At 40.1% G+C, this 27,252-nt stretch overlaps 1 protein-coding gene across 1 annotated transcript in view; it reads left to right on the top strand.

Annotated features, from left to right (window-relative positions):
* Positions 1 to 27,252, top strand: part of fat3a (FAT atypical cadherin 3a) — a 687,349-nt gene that overhangs the window by 53,644 nt on the left and 606,453 nt on the right. The window lies entirely within an intron of this gene.

Raw genomic sequence — 27,252 nt, 5'->3', positions numbered from 1 at the left:
TTCCTGCTCAACCCCATTCTCAAGCTTTCTCCCCATAACCTTTGACACCCTTACTAATCAAGAACCTATCAAATGCTGCATTACACAAACTTCATGACCGTACATTTCTTGGCCATCTGCCACTTCGTTGCCCATTCCCCTAATCTATTTCAAGTCAATTCTATCTGCCCTTCCACTTACCTTTGTATCATCTGCAAACTTGGCCACAAAGCCATCGATTCTGTCATCCAGATCACTGACATACAGTATAACGTGGAAAGTAGCGGTCTCCACACTGACCCTATGGAACACCACTAGTATATTACTCTGTCCTTTGGAACTGTTCCAGAATTTAGTGACTCTTGAAAGACTAGTACCTCCACAATCTCTCCGTGTACTCCATCTGTTCCAGATGACTTATCTACCTGGAGACATTTCAGCTTTCCAAGTACCTCGCCTGAATAATAGTGACTGCGCTCACATCTGCCCCTCGACATACTCAAATTTCTAGCATACTGCTAGTGTCTTCTACAGTAAAGACTGATGCAAGATACTTAGAGGTTGTCTACTATTTCTTTCAGAAGGGAGGAAGACATGTTCATCCAAAGGTATTTTGATGTCTGAGCATGAGTACTATAAAGTGTTTCAATGAACAACATAAATTATTTATAAAATGATATAAGCTGGGAAATGCTGTGTAATAATCTGTTGAGATGTGGAGAGTTAATATTTTGAGTCTATGGCCTTTCAACACTGATTTAGAAATTTGGATGATAGCTCAATATCCTGAAATGTTAGCATTATTCTCCACACAGATGCTGCCTAACCTGCTGAATATTTTCAGTTTCTTTATTTTACGCGTTAACCACAAATTGTGCAGACTTTTAAAATCACTTTAATTTCATTTAATTGTGTGCATTTTAGTAACAAGAAGGCTGGTCTGGAAGCACACTTTCAGTGCCATTCTGCAAGTAGTGTATTTTTTAAAAAAAGTTGGTGACTGACTCTAACTTCTCTGAAGGTATTGTGTGGGAAGTGTCGTGTCCATTGTGTTAACATTTTTCTATGGTGGCATACTTGATTGTGTGCCAGTAAAGGCAGATCTGAGTTGCCATTGACTGGACAGTAAAACTGACCTCTTCTCAATCTCCCCTTCAGTATTGATTTGATTATTCGTGGGTTGATTCCCAGAGTAAAAGATGAGTATACAAAAGCTAACACCAGGTTTTGGCAAACTGTAATTGAGGCTGAAAAATGCAGGAAATACCTGGGAGGGCATATGCCATCTGTGATGTGAGGTAGATTGCTCTACAAAGAATTTTTTTTATTGACTTGATGGACTAAATAGCTTCATGTGTTTATAACATGCAAATCTGAATTAAACAGATGAGTTTTAAGATGTAGAGAGAGGATGCCAGAAACCTGTAATGGTGATTAAATGAGAAAGAGGGTGGCAGTGGGGACAAATTAAGAATGAATGGTCAGTCTGGAAGAGCTAGAAATGGGCAAAGAAAATAATCTAAAGTAACCCAAGGACATCAATTCTGAATATGCTCCTTGACTAAAATTGCTGAACTCTCTGTTGAGTTGAGAAAGCGACTACATACCTGGTCAGAACTGAAGTGCTCCTCTTTGTGATTATGTTGAACTCCTTCCAAGTATTGCTGGTGCCTGAGAATAGAGATACCAGATCTGGGCTGAGATGGAAGTGATTAACACCAGAAGAACAGGATTGCATTTGTTTGTCAGTAGTATGATCTTCACCATTTTAATAGAAGATAGCTATATAGTTAGGATTGCTATCCTTGAGGCTTTCCAGAGTGGAACAGGTTTGTTAACAATTCAACAGATTTTTGTTGATAAATATCCTTTGAGATTTTTCATTCTAAACTACTACCTAAGATCTTACATCAAACACCATGCATCATTCTCTTGACAAGCCTATGTATCATTTCGATTTGAATGTCGACCAAAACATGGGTGTGGGTTGGCTTTAGTTGATTCCATCTTTTAAAGTTTTAAGGCTGTTTAAAAGCACAGTGTGAGTATAAAGAAAAATGGATCAGCACCTTAGGGACCTAACTAATAATAGTGAAAAATCTCAATTTTTTAACTCTCTGTAAGGTTGCTAAATTATTTTGCAGTTTGGACACTCTGCATCCACTACAGAGAAATAACTCAGAACTTGTTCATATTGTCAACATACAAAGTAACTACAAAGGGAAAAAAAAGAGAATTAATTCCTAAATCAGAGCCAGCTTGACATGGTGAAAAATAATTGTTTAATTTCTGATCCTTGGAGTTCTTCTGAGTGTCAAAGATATTCAGTTTACTTTAGAGTACAAACAAACATGCAAATACTAAGCAAACTAAGTAAAGGGCTGAGAAACTATGCTTAGAAGGGAATTAAAGCTAAGGGGTGTAAGACAAAGGAATAAAAGATGGCACTTCTGAAAAATCTGTCACTTATAAATAAAGATAATTTCAATAGTGATAAATTAGTTAATAAGCTACATAATTAAAACAATTACATGTGAGTAATGTACTAATACTTAGCCAATGAAAAATGAGAAAGGTGGTAAATTGTTAGTTTAACTGCTATACTGCTTTCTGCCAGTGAATGTGAAAAATGCAGGAGTTTGTTTAAAAAGTAAATCTTATAAAAATTACAGTGTTAAAAAATTAATCTTATATAAAAAAAGTGGTTTTCAACACCCATTTAACCTTTCCATGTAACTCAAGTCCTGATGACATCCTTGTAAAATTTCTCTCCACTTTCAATCTTATTTACATATTTTCTGTAACTAGGTGATCAAAACTGGACACGATACCCCAAATTAGGCCTCACCAACATCCATTACAATTTTCAACATAATATTGCATCTCCTGTACTTAATACATTGATTTATAAAGGCCATTGTACCAAATACAAGCTAATCTACCTGTGACACCACATTCAAAAAAATTCGTGGTTTCTGATGTATTCAACAAAAAAATATTCCCAGATGTGTGATTAAATCATCACCACATCACCAGTTTATGTTGGTATTACATTATTAATGGAATAAATTTTGTATCATATTGAAAATGAGGTTCAACAAGCATTTCTGGAATTTATTGCTTGATGATTAGTGCATATTTATAGCTATTTAAATGAAACATTTGGGTAACCTTCAAGCCATTTTGTTGACATGTCCCACCATGTTAAAATAAGAATCATAAGACATGATCTGTGATTATTAAGATGTGAATAAATATTGTCAGGTTTTTTTTTACTGACAATGGTTGTGGTGCATCATATTTCTTAGAGCTACTATATATTATTTCCAGTGTTTAAATTGTACTTAACCTGTTGAAGGAGTGAATATACATAGCTGTGCAGCATCCAGTAAGAAATATAGGTGATATTTTGAACTAATTATTTCCATTTTTCATATCCCTTGTGTAAAAATGAGTATATAAGTAGAATATAAATACATTGCTGTAATTGAGTGCTGATTTATCTTTTTAGAAGAGAAAATGTAAAATTGTAGCATTAAGAGAGTAATGATGTGTGTGCGTGAAGCTATAAAGGAAAGCCAGTTTTAGTAATGTTATCAGATATATTGGGGTAAAATTTGTTGGGAGGTACCAGCAGTTCTGCATTGAAATACCAGAGGATTCAGGACTCAAATGTCCAGATTATTTGTTAGAGTTCAGTAATGGGGCATGGAACCTGTTCTGATGATTTACACCTGGTGTGACCTTCTGGAGCCCTGGAAAAATGGTAAGTGCATGTTAAGTTTTAATTGTTTGCTTTAATAATGGGTTATATAAAATATAGAACATAGAATAGTTCAGCACAGTACAGGCCCTTTGGCCCACAATGTTGTGCCAACCCTTAAACCCTGCCTCCCATATATTTCTCCCCCCCCCCCCCCTTAAATTCCTCCATGTACCTGTCTAGTAGTCTCTTAAATTTCACTAGTGTATCTGCCTCCACCACAGACTCAGGCAGTGCATCCCACGCACCAACCACTCTCTGAGTAAAAAAAAACCTTCCTCTAATATCCCTTTTTAAAGCATGCATGAAAAGTGTTGAGTTCATCATGGAATGACGTATCACTATGACTGATGCTATTAAGTTTCATCTTATGGATGTAATGGTATGCATCCCTGCTACCAGTTCAAAGCAGTCCTAAAAGTGGTCCTCTGCCTCCTTTGACCATTCCTTCATGGCCCTCACAACTGACACTGTGGTCCTCAGTCTCTGCCTATACGCTGGAACTCAAAGTACAGCCAGGTGGTCAGACTTCTCGAAGTACACCATGGAATGAGTCCTTGATGGTGGTTTAATGCGATCAAGTGTGTTGGCTCCTCTGGTTCAGCGGGTGACATGTGGGTGGTAGTTTATCAGTGCCTTTTTTTAAACTAGCATTATTAAAGATTCCTGCAATAGTCAGGAAGGCATCAGCAATGTCTGGTGACTGCTGATCATGGTGTTCAGCTCCTCCAGTGCCAGCCTTACAATTGGCAGTGATGGAAAGCACACTACAACCAGGATGATGGCAGAGAACTCCCTCAGAAGATAGAATGAACAACACTTGACTGTCAGATACAGCTCATTAGTCAGGAGGCTTTAGGGGGTGAAGGGGTTCTTAAGGCCCTTTTACCTGCAGCCCTCCCCAGCAGCCACATTTCCTGAGACAATGGCGATGTTTCTCAAGATCCAACTGGTGTATTCGCTACCTGGGTGATCTGGCCAATTCTGAAGATCATTGGCTCTTCAAAATGATTTGAAACAATGTCAATTACTGTGTCTGCAGACTTTAGCTGTAGATTTTTGCTAAATACATGATTAAACCAAGTACAGTGGATTCTGGTTAATTGGGGCACATCAGGACCAAGTATATTCTGGCTCAATTAAGCGGCTGCCCCAATTAGCCAAAGTTTCAAAGATATAGTTAAAAATGTATTAAAAAAAGACAAACTACTGTTTAACTGAGTAACAAATTATGTATTTTAAAGAAATACAGAATAAATTAGAATACTACTAATACTACTACAGTGGTATCAATAAAGCTACGTATTAGCTCTTAAAAGATATCAATGGAGGAATTCATCCAGTGAATGCTGCCATATTTTTTGATTAACTGTAAATGAACAACATCCATAATGGACTGCTTTCATACAAAGCTGCTGCCAGTTGCATCCTCCAAATCTTCATTTTCATTGTAACATTCAAGATGATTGTTGATACTTTCAAATTCTTTAAAGTTCCTAATTTGAAGTAGTGAAATTGTTTCACCTTCACTCACAGCTGTTTCTGGCATCTCCGAGCCTGAATGCTTGAAACCACAGTGAGTAAAACAATTCTGAGTTGTCGCACTGCATATTTCTCACCAACCGTTAGTAAAAGAAGTCACTGCTTTTTGAACACAGGCACACACAACTGGCACTATTTACGACTGTTGGTTAGCTCCAAGCATGATGCAGTGTCTAACAGCCACACAAGTGCACACAACTGATGCAGGTTAGAAACTGTTCTGCTGTAGCTGTACAGCTAAACAGCTGTAGACAACTGCAATATGCATATCTGACCTCTATATATAAACTACAGCCCAAGACCTGAAAAATATTTGAAAGAAGTAGTAGTAGTTTCCTGAACTGTCAGAAGAACACCAGCTTTGGTTGCATTTCTAGCTGACACCATCTTGGGTCAGTTCGGTTTGTGGTATTATCTCTTCCTCTCTAATAGTCAGCATAGGCACCCATCATGGCTGTGTGGTTTGCTGACTGCTCCACACACTCTACATGCATCATTATGTGGCTAGGTACAGTTCAAACACCATTTGTAAATTTGCTGATCGCACTGCCATTGTTGGTAAAATCTCAGATGGCAATGAGGAGGTGTGAGATAGATTGCCTGTTTGAGTGGTGTCACAACAAAAACCTTGACCTCAACATCAGCAAGACCAAGGAATTGATTGTGGACTTCAAGACGGGGAAGTCAGGAGAACGCACACCAATCATTAAGGGATCTTCAGTGGAAAGGGTGAGCAGCTTCATGTTCCCAGCATCAACATTTCAGAGGATCTATACTCTGGGCCTACCATATTGCTTCAGTCATGAAGAAGGCAAGCCCGTGGCTATACTCCAGCACAACAGTTCTTGTTGAGGGGTCAGTGGCCTCCAGTTTCTGGGTCCCTTCATCTTCAAGGGTCTTTTCTGGGCCTGACACATTGATGCAATCACAAAGAAGGTGCCAGCAGCTTGACTTCGTTAGTGGAGATTTGGTGTGTCACTGAACATTTGCAAATTTCTATAGATGTACGATGAAGAGCATTCCAGTTGTATCACTGGCTGGTACGGAGGCTCCAATGTGTAGGATCACAAGAGGCTGCAGAGGTTTCTGCACTCAGCTAGCTTTGTCATCGGCGCAACTCTCCCTACCGTCAAAGACATCTTCAGGAGCTGGTGCCCCCAGAAGGCAGCATCTATCATTAAGGACCCTCACTATCCAGAATATGCCCTCTTCTTGTTACTGACCCATACTCAGTGATTCAAAAACAGCTTTTTCCCCTCAGCTATCTGATTTCTATGGTCTATGAACCCATAAACACTACCACATGATTTTTTTTGCATTATTTATTTATTTTGTTATTTATTGTAATTTTATGTCTTTGATCTGCATTGCTTCTGCAAAACAATGTATGATATATTGTATTATAGCACATGAATTAAGACGACACTAATAAAACCTGATTTTAAACATTCTAATACGTGCAGCCTTGCAGCTGCCTTGGTTGATACAAATGTGAACGGTATACCTGGTATAGGTTGCCACTTGGTGGCTGTGTACATCGTGTGTGAAAATCTAGAGGTTGCAGACAGAAACTGAAAGAAGGCGACAGGCATTCTTCCTTCCCAAATTTGGGACACTGTGTACAACAGCGAAAGAACTGGTGCTGGAAACGTTGAATTAACACACCCACAGCTGGAAAATCTCAATTGTTTGAGCACCATCAATGAGGGGGGTGGGGGAAGCATCAAAATTAATATGGAAGACAGAACAGTATATAATCCAGGCCCTTTAACACATGGTGCTGTCTTGACTCTTAAGAGTCAGGGTCACAGAACAATGTAGCACAGAAACCAGCCCTTTGGCTTATCTAGTCTGTGCCAAATTATTAATTCAAAGGTCAAAGTAAAATTTATTATCAGAGGATGTGCATGTCACCACATCCAACCCTGAGATTCTTTTTCTGTGGGCATACTTAGCAAATCTTTAGAACAGTAATTGTAAACTGTAAACATCAGGAACTATATACAAGCAAACTGTGCCAATGCAGATAATAAATAAATTGCAATAAATAACGAGCATGAAATGATAATATAATGGAGTCCTTAAATGAGTGCGGTTATCCCCTTTTTTCCCCACGAGCCTCGTGGTTGAAGAGTAGTAACTGTTTTTGAACCTGGTGGTGTGAGACCTGAGGCACTTGTACCTTCTACCTGATGGCAGCAGTGAGAAGAGAGCATGGCCTGGGTGGCGAGGATATCTGGTGATGGATGCTGCTTTTCTACAGCAACATTTTATGTAGATGTGCTCAATGGTTGGGAGGGCTTTACTTGTGATGTACTGGGCTGAATCCACTAGATTTTGTAGGATTTTCTGCTCAAAGGCATTGCTGTTCCCATATCAGGCCATAATGCAGCCTGTCAGCAAGCTTTCCACTGCACATCTATAGAAGTTTGCCAAGGGTTTTGATGACCTGCTGAATCTCCATAGAATCCTAAGGAAGTAGAGGGCCTATCATGCTTTCTTCACAATATTTAAACGATAGATCCAGGACAGGTCGTCTGAGATAGTGACACCCAGTTACTGACCCTTTCCACCTTTGATCCTCAGATGATTACTGGCTCATGGGCCTCTGGTTTACTTCTCCTGCAGTCTCTAATCAGTTCCTTGGTCCTATTGACATTAAGAGGGGTTGTAATTGTACTACTCAGCCAAGTTTTCAATCTCCCTCTTGTATGCTGATTCATCACTCCCTTTGATACAGCCCACTAGAGTGGTGTCATCAGCAAACTTGTATATGGTGATGGAGCTGTATTCAGCCACACACTCATAGGTGTGAAGTGAGTAGAGCAGGGGGTTAAGTACACATCCCTGCACTGCTCTTGTGTTGATTTGGAGATTGTGGCAGAGATGTTTTTGTCAATCCAAAATGACTGGGTTTTACAACTGAGGAAATCCAGGATCCAATTGCACAAGGGGTTATTGAGACCTAGGTCTTGGAGTTTACCGATTAGTTTCAAGGGAATGATGGTTTCAAATGCCAAGCTGTAATCGATAAAGAGCCTCTTAGTGTATGTATCTTTGCTGTCCAGATGTTTCAGGGTTGTGTGAAGAGCCAATGAGATGGCGTCTGCTGTAGACCTGCTGCTTCAGTAGGTGAATTGGAGCTGGTCCAAGTCACCACGGGAGTTGATAGGCTTCAGGTTACCATGCTCTTCTTGGGCACCAGTACGAAGCCTGCTTGAAGCAGGTGGGTACCACACTGCCAGAGTGAGAAGTTGAAGATGCCTGTGGATACACCAGCCAATTGGTCGGCAGAGGTCTTCGGTACTCAGCCAGATACTCCATCCGGACCAGATGCTTTCCTTGGATTCGCTCTCTTGAAGGCAGCCGGCATGTTATCTTCAGGTACTGAGACCAAAGGATCATCAGGAGACATGGGAGTGTGCGGTGATTCATCCCTGCTCTGGTGATCAAAGCGAGCATAGAGCTCATTTGGAAGTGAAGCCCTGCTGTCCCCTATGCTGCAGGATTTAACTTTGTAGGAGATTATGGCATTCAAACCTTGCCACAGCTGTCGAGCATCCCTCAGTCATTCCAGTCTAGTCCAGCATTTCCGCTTCACCCTAGAAATGGCTTTCTGGAGATCATAACTGCACCTCTTGTAGCATTCTTGAACTCCAGATTTGAATACCTGTGATCTAGCTCTCGTCAGATTCCGGATTTCATTGTTCATCCAGGGCTTCTGATTGGGGTAAACCCTGAATGATTTTGTGGGGACACGCTCATCCACACGTGTTTAAATAAAGTTTAATGACACTGGTGCAGCCATTCAGGTCCTCAGATGAGTTCTTGAACACAACTCAGTCCACTGACTCAAGGCAATCCTATAACCATTACTCTGCCTCCCATGACCACCTCTGAGTTGTCTTGATCTCTGAAATCTTGCTCCTTAGGCTGTGTATGTATGCAGGTAGCAGGAGTGTGGCTAAATGATCCGACTTACCAAAATACAGTCTTGCAAGGAACAATAGGCATTCCTTATCGTAGTATAGCAGTGGTGTCTGTTGGGACCTCTGTTGTAACAGGTTATGTGCTGGTGAAAATTGGACAGGGTTTTCTTCAGACAGGACTGGTTAAAGTCACTGACTATAATCTGAAATGTGTTGGGATGGGCTGTTCCTTGTTACAGACAGCATCATGCAGTTTCGCGAGCGCTTGCTTATAATCGGCCACTGGTGGTATGTAAACTGCAGTCAAGATCACAGATGAGAACTCCTGAGACAAATAGAATGGTGTACGTTTAATTGTTAGTTGTTCTAAGTCAGGAGAACAGGAAGTTAACAGTACCCTAATGTCTATGCACCAGTAAGAATTGACTAAAAAACATACACTGCCACCTCTTCCCTTTTCAGAATTTGAGGTTCAATCCATTCTGAGAATCGTAAAATCTTCCGGTCGTATCACTGCATCCACTGTATCCACATTTAACCAAGTTTCAGTGCAACAAACAATGAGATTTGCCTCTGATACAGCAGCCTTGCCCTGAGATCGCCAGTCTTGTTTTCCAGTGACTGTGCATTCACCAACAAAATGCTAGGTACAGGGGGCCTTATCCACCTACACTTCAGTCTGCTTTGAATCCCACCCCTCCTGCTGCACTTTTGGTCTTCGCTTTAGTGTTGACCCTTAAAGGCATGGTACTTAATTGCTCCAAACCTAGATGTGATCTGAAGATCATTGATGTAATTTTGAGGTCATTTGTTAAGAGGAAACTTACGTGCTGCAGATTGCAGTGAAAGTAGTTCAAAAGGGATATATTTAAGAGGAAAACTGACACAATTTCCTGCAGCCTGCAGAGAGTGACCAATGTGTGCTGGTGCCCTCTTGCCATCTGCCTAGTCCCATTGACCAGCATCTAGACCCTCCATACCCCTCAAATCCATGTACCTATCCAAATATCTCTTAAATGTTGAAATTGATCTTGTATCCACCACTTTGTTGGGAGCTCATTCCACATTCTCGCCACACTCTGAGTGAAGAAGCTTCCCCTCATGTTCCCCTTAAGCATTTCACCGTGAACACTTAACCCGTGACCTCTTGTCCTAGTCTCACCTAACCTCTGGAAAAATGTCTGCTTGTATTTGTCCTGTCTCTACCCCCACCCCATAATTTTGTATACCCCTCAATTTTCCCCTCCTCCACCTATGCTGTAGGGAATGAAGTCCCAACCTATTCAACCTTATAACTCAGGTACTCAGTAAGTCTTGGCAAGATTGTTGTAAAATTTCTCTGCACCCTTTCAATATTAGACATCTTTCCTGTAGGTCAGTGACCAAAACTGCATACAGTATTCCAAATTCAGCCTCACCAATGTCTTATACAATTATAACTTAACATACTAACTTCCGTACTCATTCTGAAGTCCAGTGTGCGGAAAGCTCTCTTTGCAACACTATCTATCTACCCGTGACACCACTTTCAATGAATTATGGATCTGTATCCCTAGATTACCTGTTCTACCCCATGCCTTACTGCCCTAACACTCTCTGTGTAAGTCCTACTCTGGTTTGTCCTCCCAAAATGCAACACCTCATACTTGTCCGCATTAAATTCCAACATGTGAAGGTTCAAAGGTTAATTTATTATCAAAGTATGCAACTCTGAAATTTTTCTTCTCCAGATAGCCACAAAACCAAGAAAGAAAAGAACAGCAGCACAATCATCAACCCCAAATCCCTTGTTTCCCCCCCCCCCAACACAAAAGAACAAGAAACACAGAATATAAAAAGCTGTTAAGACTGGAAAAAAGTCTATAGTCCAAGTCCGTTTTCAAAACACAGAAAACCTGGTAACATTCTCCGGGCACAGAGGCAGGCCTTTCCCTCTCCAGCAACAGAACAATTCCACTAGTGATCAAAAGGCATTCTCCTCTGTCTGGTAGCAGAGCGATCCTACCAGTGATCAAACAGGCAGTCTCTCCTCTTTGGCAGCTGCTGCTCACCTTCTGCATTCGACTCGATGTTTTAATTGTCAAAATGGAGTCGAACATCTGCTCGTGCCCCGTTCCGCAGTCTTCTCACCACGAGGATTGTACATGCTTGCTCTGCCTCATGGAAACCTCTGAGATTGCAGGTTGCTGAAACAACCAAATGATCTCCTAACTGCAAATCATTGGCTCCAACAGTTCAAGAAGCACATTCAAGAAGAAAAACAAATGTAAAAGAGGTAAAAGTGAAATATGTGGTCTCATGATCTATCTAGAAGATGTCATCCGAAGGACCATTGTATGCAGTCACCATCAGCCTAGCACCAATCCCTGTGACACACCGCTAGTCACAGACCTCCAGTCAGAGAAGCAACTATCTACTACCACTCTCTGGCTTTTCCCACAAAGTCATTGTCTAATCCAATTTACTACCTCTTCTTGAATGCTAAGTGACTGAACCTTCTTGACTAACCTCCCATTTGGGATCTTGACCAAAGCCTTGCTGAAGCCCAAGTAGATAACATCCACTGCCTTGCCTTCATCCACTTTCCTGGTAGCTTCCTTGAAAAATCTATAAGATCTGTTACACACCAGCCTATAACACAACAGATCAGCATTAGCTATCCTCCAATCCTCTGGCACTTCACCTGTGGCTAGGGATATTTTAAATATCTCTGCTAGGGTTCCAGCTATATCTGCACTAGCCTCCCACAAGGACCAAGGGAACACTTTGTCATGCCCTGGGGATTTATCCACCCTAATTTGCTTGACAGCAAGCACCACCTCCTTGGAAATCTGTATATGGTCCATGATCTCACTGCTGCTTTGCCACACTTCGATAGACTCTGTGTTCATCTCCTGTGTCAATATAGATGCAAACATTCCATTTAAGATCTCTGTCATCTCTCTTGGCTCCACACATACAGTGCTGTGTTAAAGTTTTGGGCACATATGCATAGCTAAGGTGTCTAGGACTTCTGCACAGTGACACATTTGTTAACGTGGAGCAGAGAGAGAGTTTATAAATTTGGTGGGAACAGAGGATGCTGGGAGTGGCGAGGGTGGAGTCCCGCAGGAAAGGTGTGGGACATGTGGCAGAGAAGGGGTGCCCGGAGCATAGTGTGGTGTGAATGTAGATGCACCCAGCCCTAAGACTCCAGGCAAAATCATTCGATTTCATACAACTGATCTGCTGATCATTACAGAATGTCTCTCTGGTGTTTCCTGCTCCCTCTCCTCTCCATTCCCCTTTTCTCAATCATGATTCCCCTCTCCCTACCCCATTCCCACTCTTAGTCCACAATAGAGACCCATATCAGAATCAGGTTTATTATCACTCACATACGTCATGTTTTTTTTGTGGCAGCAGTATAATGCTGTTCATTAAATTACTACAGTACTGTGCAAAAGACTTCAGCACCTGAAAAGGGTGCCTAATACTTTTGCACAGTGCTATAGATGACCATTCTGATCTTCCAGAAGACCAATTTTGTTCCTTGCTATCCTTTAGCTCTTGATATATCTATAGAAGCCCTTGGGATTTTTGATGCTAACATATCCTCATGCCTTCTTTTAGCCCTCCTGTTTTTCTCAGGTGTTCTCTTGCATTTCTTGTACTCCTCTAGTGCCTCATTTGGTTTTTCTAGCCTAGTATGCACCTACTTTTTCTTAAGCAGGCCCTCAATATCTCTCAAACCATAAACCTGTTGTCCTTGGCTTTTATTCTGACAGAAACATACCAACTCTGTACTCTGAAAATTACACTTTTGCCAATTTGCCTTTGCCACAAAAGAACTTAACCCCAATCCACACTTGCCAGATCTTTCCTGATACCATCAGAATTGATGCTTTTAACCTACTTCAAGGTTTATCTAACCCTTTCCTCCCATTCAACCCTCCATTTTCTATCAACGATGTGGCTACGTTAAGAGTCTTTTAAATGTCCCTAATGTATCTACCTCTACTACCATCGCCAATAGTGCATTCCATGCACTTACCATTCTCTGTGTTTAATAAAAACTACCTCTGGCAACCCCCTATGCTTTCCTCCAAACGGCTTAAAAATATGTCCTTTTGTATTAGTCATTGCCACCCTGGGGGGAAAAGGGTGATGGCTGTCCACTCTATCTATGCCTCTTTAAAGATGAAGATCAGCTTTATTTGCCACATGTATAATAAAGCATATAGTGGAAAGCATTATTTGTGTCAACTCAAATCAGCAATGATTGTGTTGGGCAGACCACAAGTGCCATCACGCTTTCAGCGTCAACATAGCTTACCCAAAACTCACTAACCCTAGCCATACCTCTTTGGAATGTGGTAGGAAATTGTAGCACCTAGAGGGAAACCAAGCAATCACAGAGATAACTTGCAAACTCCTTACAGACAGCTGTGGGAATTGAATCCTGATTGGTGAATGGACGCACTAATATAATTACACTAAATGCCACATAACTATGTCACCCTGTCTTATCATCTTTACCCTTAATGTTTATCAAGTGGCCTCTCACTCCAAAGAGAAAAGCCCTTGCTTGCTCAAACTTTCCTCATAATACTTGCCCTTTAATCCAGGCAGCAACCTGGTAAATATCCTCTGCACCCTCTCTAAAGCTTCCACATCCTTCCTACGATGAGAGACCAGAACTCAACGCAGTACTCCACAATACATAATTTTCAAACCAAAAATTAATTGCATCTGTAATCAGAAATGAAAGAGAAAATTTTGGAAAGACTGATGAATCAGAATCTATGGAAGCAGTGAGTCTTTCAAGTTTGGGACTTCAGTACAACTGCAACAGAATCGTGGAGGTATCAGAGATGGTGGGAGAAGGGCAATGGGTGGAATGAAGTGATTTTTTTTTTGATAGAGGCATGGAATAGGCCATTACATCATCCTATTTTTCTTTGTATGTCAACTTGAAGACTGATATTGATGCTGAATTTGGTGTATCTAATGCTAACTCAGCACTTCTGGATATTTTATTCTTAAAATTGCTGAATTAATTCCATAGTGAACTCTAGTTTAGAAAGCATGGTTTCATGAGGCTGTAAGTGCTCTGCAAAGAGTGATTGCAACATGTTTACCCAGAGAAAATATTTTCTCTGTTCTGTCACTTTCTTATAAAGCAAGATACCAGCAGTACATTAATAAAGACAACTTCCATTTGTTCTGTTCACTGCTAAGTGAAAAATGTACAACTGGGTGGCATTACCTCTCTTCTGGTCAAGCAGGAATCATTGATTTTGTAGTCACTCTCTCTGGAAATAATGCATTTACAACTGCCTTTGGCAAAGTGTAACCTGCTGCTTCTCTAGTCAGGTTTTGAAGAGATGAAATAAGCATTTGTAACTTTGCAATTTTATGCATAGGGCTACAATTTCCACCTGAATCAAATGACAGAAATTGGATTGCCAAAAATTCTTTCAGTCAGTGGCTCAGAAGATCATCAAAAGAAAAAGAATGCAGCTATAGGGAATCAGATATAAAATAAGGGGCAATAACAATCTGAAAGTTCTAGAAAATACCCTGCAAACAAAATTAATGGCTGCAGTGTTTGTGAATTATTGGGGAATTGGAGTGGAAATCTTCAGCCTCTAGCTGCTGCAGTTGGAGGTTCCAATCTGCTTCAAGAGATCATTGATCATCCTGGTCAAGAAAAGTGTACAAGTTGCTTCAGTGACTATTGCCCAGTAGTACTTGCATGTCTACTGTGATGAAGTGCTTTGAGAGATTGGTCAAGGCTTGACTTAACACCTGCCAGAGTAAGGACCTGGACCTACTGCAATTTGCCTCCCGTTGCAACAAGGCTACAGCAGATGCAATCTCCACTTGGCTTTGGAGTGCATATAAAAATGCAAGTGAGATGTCAGTTTGGCATTGATTAGAGTTCGGCATTCAATACCATCATCCACTCACTACTACAGGTTTCCCCCGCAATCCGAAGGTAGAGCGTATCTATGAAATGGTTTGTAATCCGAAATGTCGTAAAGCGAAGAAGCAATTACCGTTAATTTATTTATATGGGAAAATTTTTTGAGCATTCCTAGACCCAAAAAAAACCTACCAAATCAAACCAAAATACACATAAAACCTAAAATAACACTAACATATAGTAAAAGCAGGAATGATATGATAAATATACATCATATATAAAGTAGAAATATTGTAGGTATGGTGTAGTTTCACTTATCAAACTTGGGAAGGTAGCGAGCCAAAGTCGACTTGGAGAAAAAAAAAATCGGCATGTACACGTACACACATGAACAAACTACTGCCCGCACAAGGCTTCACGGTCATTGTAGTCTTTCTCGAGGATAAACACCTGTATAAAGTGGGTGTCTTTTTTCGTAAAAGCAAAAATCCTCTTTGGTTAGCAAAAACAGGTACTAATGTGTAAGTCTTTCGTAACAGCGAGTTGTCGTAAAGCAAACGTTTGAAAAGTGGGGGGGGGGGGGTGCCACCTGTAATCAAAAAATCAAAATGCTTCAAAGCCTGGGCTTCTAACTCCCTCTGCAACTGGATCCTTCACTTCCTTATTGAGAGATCACAGTCAGGGTAAAAATGTATAACTGTTGGCCATGGTGGATTTAAAATGTGGAAGAAAACGTTGAACTCAACTGGGTTAAGGACATTGGAAGCAGATAGATCTTTGTTCTTGCCATATGCTTGGAGATGGAGGCTACCATTTTGTGGAACTCTTTTGCATCCTCTATTTTGTGAGATGGAGTTGCTTTGCTTTCTTTGTTTTAAAGTAGATACAATGTTTCAGGTAATCTTCTGGACTGGAGATCATTTCCAAATAAGGAGTTATTTGTGAGGTGTTCTTTGATATAACACATGCAAGTCTGTAAATGTTGGGGTTGGCACCTGCCTGGAGTGAGTTGAGCTAGTTACTGAAGAGAACAAAGAACCATTAACTACCAATTGTCATTTGCTGGGACGAGGGCAATAAATGGATACTGACCTAGAGCAGAGCCAATAAAAAGGTGTTAAAGGTCGGTCAGATGACCTACAGCCAATGACACTGGAATGCAATATTTGAATTGGTAAGGAGTGAGTATAAAAGTGGACACTTTGAGTGTGTTATCAGTGATAACTCTCTCAAGAGACCCAGCATCCCAAGAAAGAACCCCCATACCAGGGGCTGAGCAAAGAAAGGATCGATCAACGGAGATCCCCTATAAATTGGAAAAGTGGTCTGAGTATTGGTACAGAGGAAGCAGTAGAATTCATGCTTTAAGCTGTTGGCCTGAGGTCAACATAGTTGCGTTGTTGTTTGTACAGAGGCAATAAAGTACAAGCTTCAATTAATTATGAGTTGCATAGTGAATTTCCTAACCTAGTTCTGTTGACGAACTGTCAACATAGCATCTTCTTTTCGCTGGCAGTCAGCACAGGTGCGCCTAAATGCTGTGTGCGTAACCCACTGCTCTACTCTCTCTAAGCTCCTGACTGTATGGCGGCTCAAACTGCATCTATAAATTTGCTGATGTCACAACTATTATTGGCAGAATTTCAGATGGTGACGAAGAGATGTACAGGAGTGAGATAAATCAGCTGATTGCACTCAGTGTCAGTAACACAAAGTAATTGATTTTAGATATCAGGGAAGTCGGGAGAACATAACTAGTCCTCATCGAAGGGTCAGCTTTGGAAAAGGTGAGAAGTGTCAAGTTCTTGTGTGTCAACAACTGGGAGAATCCGTCCTGAACCTGACATATTGATGCAGTCATGAAGAATGTCACTAACCACTCTACTTCATTTGGAGTTTGAGGAAATTTGGTCTGTCACTTCCAAATTTCTACGGATGTTCAGTGGAAAAAGATCTGTTCTCTGAATCTCTCTTCCTCCCTCAACTCCCCCCACCACCCTCTGTCACTTGCCTCCATTTGTAAATTTGTTGTGTATATTAAAATAAAGTAGTCTTGGAACCACACACATAAAGGTTGAAAATGGAATAGGCTCTAAAGGTTGATGTATATTGTGAACAGCTACCCAGCAAGAGTCCCATTTATTTAAGCCACACCAGAATATTATTCTGCAATCCCATGTTTTAATTTAGCACACTAACCACTGAGGTGCAACTTTGTAAGAGCCTTCTGAAAATGCAGATACATTGCATCCAGTGATTCTCTCTCATCTATTTGACCAGATAAATCCACAGAGGTATGTTAAATTCATAAATTCATGTTGATTTTGTCTAATCCCTGTGATATTTTCTGGGTGTCTTGTTATTAAGCCTTTTATATTGGATCCTAGGAATTTCCCTGTTAGTGATGTTAGTGTCAATGTTATGTGATTCTCTGCCTCCTTTTTCAAACAGTGGGATTACATTTGTCTTTTCTGAACACTGTCACTGGTTGCTCAGCTCCTTAATCACCTACAGTCGTGTGTCCCGAATAGTACTTACTGTGTATCTTGGGCAATGCACATGAAATGCTGGAGCATTTATAGAGGGGAGCAAATTGGCAATCATCTGGCTGGTGGGGTAGTGGCATCAGCACTGGACCTTGAGGCAAGTGGTCCAGGTTTCACATCTGGTTAACTCCTTGTGCACTTCCCATATAAAAAAAAATGTGTGATGTTTTAGGCTTAAGCTCTTCATCTGGTCTGATAGGAAGTGGGTAGAAGTCAGCATAAGAAGGAGGGGGGAGGGGAAGGAGTGCAAGCTGGCAGGTGATAGGTGAAACAAGGTGAGGAGAGTATGGGAGTTGAGGTGAAATATGAAGCTTAGAGGGATAGGTAGAAGAGGTAAGGACTGAACAAAAGGGTATCTAATAGGAGAGAATAGTAGACCATGGAAGGAGAAGAAAAAACAGAGAGAGCCGATGGGGAGGGGAGAAGAGAAGGAATGAGAGGATAACCAGACTGAGGAATGGGAAAAGAGATGAGGAAGGGGGGAGAGAAATTACCAGAAGTTGGAGTAATCAATGTTCATGCCATTAGATTGGAGGCTACCCAGACGTAACATGAGGCATTGCTCCTCTACCCTGACTTTGGCCTCATTGTGGCAGTACAGGAGACCATGGAAAGAGTTCATGTCACCAGGTTATCTATTTGTGTCATTTAGTTATCTACTTTATTCTAAATGCATTGCACATTCAGATTCAGTCCCTTTTTCGATTTGTCATTTTCATTTGTAGACTTTGTAATCACATTAAAACCATACTTTCTTTCCCCCGTTGCTGTCCGCGTCAGTGCACTTGTTTCGATGTACTTGTTTCTTGACATAATTTGGCTATTATTATTGAACATTTTGTTCTACTTTGTTTTTCTTTCTCTTTAGCATTCCAGATTTCTCCCCGCTAGAGCCCTGTGTCTACCAACACTGAAACAAATTTCTTAATGTTAAGTATCTTTGGAAGGTTGAACTTTCTGGTGTGTTGTCAATTCATAGTGCTCTTTGCAAAGCTGGTGCCATTGTTGCTGTTTTCTTGACTAGAATGAAGTAGATGCTTCAGCACTCCTCTGCAGCTTAAAACATGTCTCTTTTAAATCTGCTGCATTCTGAAAGACATATATCAACCTGATGCATTAATGTTGCCTCTCTCTTCAGATATTATGTATTTCTAACATTTTCTATATTTCCAATTTACAGCATCTTTTTTTTCTTTTCCATTTATTTAAATGTAAGAACTGCTTCAAGTGTATAACTTTCAGAGTTTGGCTGAAAATGTATCACTAATAATGGAATGTACTGATTTCGTTCTGTACTCGAAATTTTGATTTAATTACTGTATGTTATGTTTCTGATTAAGGTATATTCTGTATGATGGATTGGAATTGGATTATGTTTCTCTAAAGGCTCAGATACTGAGTTCTCCTAAGGTGTAAATGAAGACAAATGAGGTGTCCTATTTAACTACCAACTGGGTATATGACTACATTTTAAATAACTGATAAGTGCACATGCATTTTGAAGATCGAGATCAAAAATAAAGGACTTGAGAAAATGGTGAAGGGGAAAATAATAAATAACGGAATAATTCTGTTTTCATAGAATTGGCACTTTAAGAAAAAAAGATGCATTGATCTGTTTATGCCTTAAAATTCCATGTTAGTTGTAAGGGCACAGTAATAACAGTATGCACATACAAGACGAGGACAATATGAATGAGAAAATCCCATCAGAAAGTGAGGTAACAAAATGTATAAAAATATTGCATCACCTCAAAATTCAATGTCTCAAAGGTAGGGTAAAGACTTCCCCAAAAATCATAGAATGTCATATAAAAAAATTGAAGGTTTATACAAGTTTTTGTAAGCTGAAGATTCCTATCAGTCTAAGGATAGAGACTATGTTGACATTTTATTTCTTTAAAAGAAAATTATTGGTACAAGCAAAGAATTATTCCTGATTTATATATAACCTAATTTCAACAGGTAGAATTTTCTTAAACATTTGTGATACTGGAACTTGCTTTGTTCTCGGTGGCGATGAGGTGTACGGTGCCTCTGGTGTGGGAATAGATGGGAATGGAAGCTCAAAGTTACTGTCAAACTCCATGGATTTACCATTATGTTTTGAAAATAATATGTTGCACTACTGTTAAGTTAATTGAATGATGTGCAGTACTTGTAATGGATGGTAAAGACTCTAGATTAAGTGACTTTCAGCAGTAGGATAATTAATTGTAGTGCAATATCACTAAGACTAAAAATACAAAGTGCATAATCTTTGTCTTGCAACTTTAAATAGTTTAAGTTATTTTATGATTTATTAGGAGTTTGAAGAGATTTGGCATGTCAACAAATACACTCAAAAACTTCTATAGTTGTACCGTGGGGAGTGTTCTGGTGGGTTGCATCACTGTCTGGTATGGAGGGGCTACTGCACAGAACCAAAAGAAGCTACAGAAGGTTGTAAATCTAGTCAGCTCCATCTTGGGCACTAGTCTACAAAGTACCCAGGACATCTTTAAGGAGTGGTGTCTCAGAAAGGCAGCGTCCATTATTAAGGACCTCCAGCACCCAGGGCATGCTTTTTTCTCACTGTTTCCATCAGGTAGGAGGTACAGAAGCCTGAAGGCACACACTCAGCAATTCAGGAACAACTTCTTCCTCTCTGCCATCTGATTCCTAAATGGACATTGAAGCTTTGGACACTACTTCACTTTTTTTTATGTACGTTATTTCTTTTTTTTGCACCTCTTTTAAAAGCTATTCAATATATGTAATTGATTTACTTTATTTATTATTATCCTTATTTTTCTCTCTGCTAGATGATGCATTGCATTGAACTGCTGCTGCTAAGTTAACAAATTTCACGTCACATTTTGTGATAATAAACCTGATTCTTTACCCATTGTTGTCTTTTTCTCTTCATTAATCTAATCCAATCCTACTTTCTCCCTTTTGCATGAGAATTCACCAACTTTAATTTAGATTTCCTCCTTAGCCTTTGTACTATTAATGTCATAATCCTTTAAAATGGTTGCTTATAAGGAGATATACATTTAAAAGCCATATTCATGTAGATTCCCGAAGCCCTGTTTCCCTCAATGTGCTATTATCAGATTGTATTTGCAGCAACTTATCATGCAAAAAATTGAAAAAAATCTAGAAATACAAGAGTTAGTCTAATAGCAGATGCCATTAGATTCAACACACAGGAACTTGTGGCTCATTATTTATCTTCCACAAATAACATTTGAGATTGAGATGAATTAGTTTAAAAACTGAAACATAGTAGCTCATTTTCTTGTTATTTCCAAATATCTAGAATTTTAATTAAAATCTTGAATCTAATGCCACCTCAATGGCAATTTTATCTTGTATCATGTCTTTTTCTCATTGATTCTCCTTTGTTAATGAACTTCTCATCATTTCTGTGTCTAGATCACCCTGGGGCAAATTTGCTGAGCTGGATTTTTAATTTTGTTGATCACCAATTTCCATTACATTTGTTGTATTTCTCTAATTTAGTAGTGTTTAAAGGAATTATGAAATGTTTTAAGGAATAAGTGAGCTAACTTTAGGACCCTGTTACTTTGTATATGTTAATCAAATAAGCATCTTAGTCTGATGAATTGTAGCCTGAAGATGCCTTGGTAAATGTAAAGGTAATCTGTGTCTTGGTAAATTTGAACTTCCGGTTTAACATGGTGCTACCGAAGGTATGCACAGCTCACCAGTAGTTCAAGTGGCAAGAAATTCAACTAAAAAATTACTAATAATAACTTTTCTGAAGTAAAATGTAGTCAATTATCACTGCAGGCAATGAAGAGGTGAGTGAAGGCAAAGCAAAATTGAAGGATGAACTGTGCTGGTATGTTGCAGAATCGATGCAGATGGAGTGAGGCAGCTGGAGAGGGAGAGCAGTTCTGATGCCTGTACAACTGGCCCGGGTGCAAGGTTGGATTGCTCTGGGCTCTGAGTTGATTTGGAGAAACTGAGAGCAGCTTCCGGCTAGGTAGTGAAATCTGGGCCCAGAGCGAACCACTGGGCGTCATGTTCTAGGCCCAGAACCTTTTGTTACAGAGGGGCATGTGTCCTATTGCGAGGTACAATACACAGTTTGGACAATCTAAGCAATATACTGGAAAGACAGGGCATCAAGATCAGAGGTGAGAGCTGATTTTGCTCGCTCTCCCATGATGTTCATTTTTTCTCCATGACTCTTAGGCTATGAAGACTGCACCAGGTTGTTATGTTCCATGCCCAATACTGAGACTTAGGCCTATGGATCAAAGGACTCATTTTGGTTCAGAATGTTGTTGCTTGTTTCAGTTCTTAGCATGATTTGTGCTCTTTTCCTCCCTTTCTTGGTGCAACAGGTGTTGTAATTTATTTTTTTATATTGGGTTCTTTCAGGTTTCTTGCTTTATGTCTGGTTGTAAGCAAAGAAATCTTAAGGCTGTATAATTTGTACAGTCTTTGCTAATAAATGGACTTTGAATCCTTGAATCCTTTGAATGTTGGTAACACATCCAAAGCCGTATTTCCCTTTCATTTGAATGTGCCGGAGGAGAAGTGTTAAGAATCTCTATTAGCAAACTGAACTTTAGACTATTCATTCCTTCCTTTCATCCTACTTCAGAATTTAATGTTGCATCTAATACTTGACAATAACAACATCTTTAAAAAGAAGTGGTCATCATTTGAAATGTTTTGACAATACTTCATCAGAAAGCAAATGCTGAACTATTTATCTTAGCGTACTGGTGATATCATACATGATTTGAAACTCCAAATTGTGTATTCAAGGTCAGTGTATGTTAAAGAGGAGTGAATATTTGGGGCAGTTTATTATGGAAATTCCTAGCACTCCTTTCCTCTACAATTGCATCTCAAGTCAAAAGGTTATTAGAAGAGGTGCTTAAAAATCGTGCTATTTATTTGAAGAGATGAAATGTAATTTGAGCAGCTGGACTTTTTGAGATTTGAAGCCTTTGCATTTCCGACAGCCAATGTGGTGGTTATTAGCTTATTGTCACATGACATGGGATGATAAATTACTCTTGCAGCACTAATACCCCCCCAACTTGAGAAACAAAAGAACAAAATTCATATTTGATGCCTTAAAACTGGATTAATTTGATCTTCTTCATGGGCAAGACTGCTGTATGTTCAATAAGTGTGTCATTGTATCAGCCAAGCAGTGTTGTGTAAAATTAAATTTTTATGACAATTCTGAGGTACAGACTTTTTAGGAAAAATCCTGTAATTTGGTGAGTGACAGCAGAATAGAAAAGTGGGTTTATGCACAGCATTTTCCAGTGAAGTTCTGCCATACTGTTGACAGTACTTAGTCAAATTTAATTCAACATTTACTGGCTAGAAATAGGGTGGGGCACATTCTTGACTCCAACCTCTGCACAACTAAGAAGAGTTTTTACTAAATTCGAATAAAAATATTGAAAATGATTTGCGCCCGCTGATCTCATTGGTGTAAATGTAGCCTTGCAGGTAAATCAAAGTTCTGAAGAACCTTATTAATTAAATAGGTTACAAACCAAAATGACTGTTTTAATTCTGTAGCTTTAATACACTTGGCATAAACTGTACATCTGACTGAGGAGGAGAAACTTCAAATGTCTAAAATCCTTTGTTTGCAAGTTGATTCCCATCATCACCCAGACTATGCCATATTTTAAGATCATGCTACCCTTTGGGAATTTCCCATTTGAAGAACAGTTTTACCTTGTGTAGCCTATCAACACATTTACTCACATAAAACATATGAACTCGATCATTCTTTAATCTATATTCAAGAGAATACAAGATTATTCTCTGAAATTGGCCATCAGAATTGTAATCTTTTTATACCCAGTGAGCTCTAATGAATTTGTGCTACATTCCTAAAGGGCAATATACCCTTCCGATGCTAGAACCTTACTGAAGGGTTTAATTATATAGGTTGCGCAAGAGGAAGGGGTAAAGGGTTGAAGTATTAAGGAAGGGGAATAGACAGAAGTGAATTAGGGGCAGGAAAATATGAAGAGAGGGAATGATTTTTTTAAAAAGTTCATGCAGTGAGTGGTATTATACACATAAACATTTCAGAGTACAGGAAAGTGATCTTCAAGTTCTGATGGACAACTAAAGGGAGAAAATGTTAGCCTATTTCAGATAAGCTCCAGAGTTTTAGTTGAGCTTTTCAAGTGTGCTTTGTGTTACTGGTAAGATTTTAGCAATTTTATTTGGATCATGAAAGCATTTTGTATCACAGCTTCTCGTCCATTTGAGAATATTTTGGTACATCGTTCTTGGAATTTAACAGCGGTTTTAAAGTTTATACTTAGAAGTAATTAATATGATTTGCATGTAAGAAAGTGATTTTAGAATCTTGAGTACCTGCTGGCCAGTATCATATTTCTTTTTATTGCATTTATTGTCATCAGTTGAATGCAGTATTTAATCTGGACCTGAGCAAAGACTGTTGTTAAGTATGGTTAAGAAAAACCCATGGTCTGGATTAAAGCTGTTTTCTATCATAGCTTTAATGTGAGGTGTTGTTAATACCCTTTTGATATACTTTTCATGAAATAGAAGGCAAATGCTGTCATTTTAAGTTTTGTGGCCATATCATTGCAAATCAAATTGTTAACCTATATTTGAAAACATGGTGAGATAGAGCTGCCTGGTGCAGGGTGTTGTACTTATCCAATCCTCAATAACTTCTGACATCCAGTGTACTCTGAATTTGTTACCCTTGTCTATTACCTTTGCAGGAACATATTGGATCTGAACTATATCCATTTTGTTACTAATTTCTACCCCTGTGGTAGAAAACTCCACTTTAAGTGGAGCAGCCATTGTGTGCATACACCACTATTAGAATGGTTAGTTTCAGGCTTCCACTGTCTTAGGCAAGCGGAGGTACATTTCTCGTAAGTTTCCTTCTTTCTTTGTCTATTAGTATATAGCTAGTGCAGTGGGAATGGGTCCAGGGTCAGTGGTGAGTTCTTTGTGTGTGATGTGGGAAATCTGGGAGATCTCCAGTCTCCCTGATAACTATATTTACATGACGTGCATCCAGCTGCAGCTCTTTACAACAGGGTTAAGGAACTGGAGGTTCAGCTGGATGACCCTCAGCTCAAACAGGAGAATGAGGAGGTGGTAGATAGGAGTTGCAGGAGGTAGGTAGCTGAGTGGCTGTCAGGAGAGGGAAAGGGCTTTGATGACAGCGCTGAGAACCCCAGTGTCCATTGCCCTCAATAATAAATGTGCAACTTTTTGATAATGTTGGGTTAGGGACTGCAGCACCAGGTCATTGGCACTGAGCCTGGCTGGAGGCTCTGAAAAGAAGGGGAAAGAAGGGAAGTGCAGTAGTGAAAGGGGATCCCATAGTTAGCAGAGCAGACAGGAGCTTCTGCAGATATGAAGGAGACAACTGGATGGCATATTGTCTCCCAAGTGCCAGGGTCAGGGACATCTCTGATCGGGAGGGGAGGGCGAACAACCAGAAGTGATGACACATTTTGGCACCAATGACACAGGTAGGAAAAGGGATGAGGTCCTGAAGAGATAATATACGGAATTTGTTAGAAAGCTGAAAAGAGAGACCTCCAGGGTAGTAATCTCTGGATTGCTCCCTGTGCTGGGTGTCAATGATGGGAAGAATAGGATCATTTATCAGATTAATGTGCGGATGAGGAATTGGTTCAGGGGCCATTGTTTCAGATTTCTGAACTATTGCGATCTCCTCTGGGCAATGTATCACCTGTACAAAAAGAATGGGTTACACCTGAACTCGGGGGACCAATATCCTTGACAGCAGGTTTGCTAAAGTTGTTGGGGAGCTTTTAAACTAACGACAGGGAAATGGGAACCAGAGTGATAGGGTAGAGGGTAGAACAGTTGGTGCAGTGGATTCTGGTTAAATGGGACCAGTATATTTTGGCCCAGTTAAGTGGCTGCCCCAAACAGCTGAGGTGTCATGGAAATGGTTAAGAAGATCTAAAAAAGGCTGACTACTGTTTAACTGAGTAACAGATTACATAATTAAATGAAATACAGAACAAATTGGGATACTACCATTGCTACTACAGTACCATAAAACTCTGTATTAATTCCTAATAGTTATCAATGGAGGAATTCATCCAGTGTTCATGGAGTGCCCAGGGAGGGGTAGCACCTCTGGTGAAGGGCCTTGGCATGTCCATTCTTGGGCAGCTCACACTGGGTCTCCACTGGGAACTCAGCTTCACCTGTGGTTCCAAGTAGCTGTTTGCACCCTGGCTCACCATTTCAAGAGGCGTGCTAAACCAGGTGAGGGTAGCTGGTGGGTCTCGTACCCCGGTGAAATAGGGACATGCCTGTCCTCCAATCATCTGAAATCAGCTTTGGCAGACTGGGCGAATGAGATCAGCAGTGAGATCCAACAGCCAGGAAAGTGTTTCTGCAACACTTCAAGGAGAGCAAACACATGAATTTAGGGAGCTAGGAGATAAATTAAAGAGTAGGACCTCAAAGGTAATAATCTCAGGATTATTACCGGTGCCATGTGCTAGCCAGAGTTGGAATAGCAGGATAGCTAGAATGAATATGCGGCTTGAGCGGTGGTGCAAGAGGGGGGGTTTCAGATTCTTGGGGCATTGAAACCGCTTCTGGGGGAGGTGGGATCAGTACCGTCCGGGCGGTCTACATCTGGGCAGCGCCGGGATCAATGTCCTAGGGAGATTGTTTGCTAGTGCTGTTGGGGAGGCTTTAAACTAATATGGCAGGGGGATGGGAACCCATACAGAAAAGAAGAGGGAAGTGATGCAGAGACCAAAGCCAGAGTTAGTGAAGAAAAAAGCGAGAGTAAAGTGGATAAAAGTAAAAAGCAAAAATTGCATAGGACACTAGATTCTAAAAGGACAGTGAGTATAAAGGCACTTTATCTAAATGCCCATAGTATTAGAAACAAAGTTAGTGAACTTGTGGCACAGATCAGTACCAAGGCATATGATTTAGTGGCCATTACAGAGATGACTAGGAATTAAATATCCAAGGCTATCAGGTAATACAGAAAGATAGGCAGGAAGGCAAAGGAGGAATGGTGGCGCTCATAATAAGGGATGAGATCGGGGCAATTGTGCGAGACGATATAAGATCTACTGAGCAGAATGTTGAGTCCATCTGGGTAGAGATTCAGAATAGTGAAGGGAAAAAAATCACTGATGGGAGTTGTCTATAGGCCATAAAAATGTTACAGTGGCAGAGGTGATTAACCAAGAAATAACTGAGGCTTGTAAGAATGGAACAGCAGTTGTCATGGGGGATTTTAACTTCCACATAGATTGAGTGAATCAGGTTGGTCAAGGAAGTCTTGAAGAGGAATTCATGGAGTGCATCCGTGATGGCTTTTTGAGCAGCCTGTTAGTGAACCTACAAGGGAAAATACTATCTTAGATCTAGTCCTGTGCAATGAGACAGGTAAGATTAACGATCTTGTAGTCAGGAATCCACTTGGAAAGGGTGATCATAGTATGATTGAATTTCACATACAGATGCAGGATGAAATAGCTAGATCTAAAACTAGTGTATTATGCTTGAACAAGGGGGACTACAACACGA

The sequence above is a fragment of the Hemitrygon akajei genome, chromosome 4 (assembly GCF_048418815.1).
Source record: "Hemitrygon akajei chromosome 4, sHemAka1.3, whole genome shotgun sequence".
NCBI lineage: Eukaryota > Metazoa > Chordata > Chondrichthyes > Myliobatiformes > Dasyatidae > Hemitrygon > Hemitrygon akajei.
The sequence above is the reverse complement of the archived record's forward strand: the minus strand, read 5'-3'. Positions and strand labels throughout refer to the sequence as shown.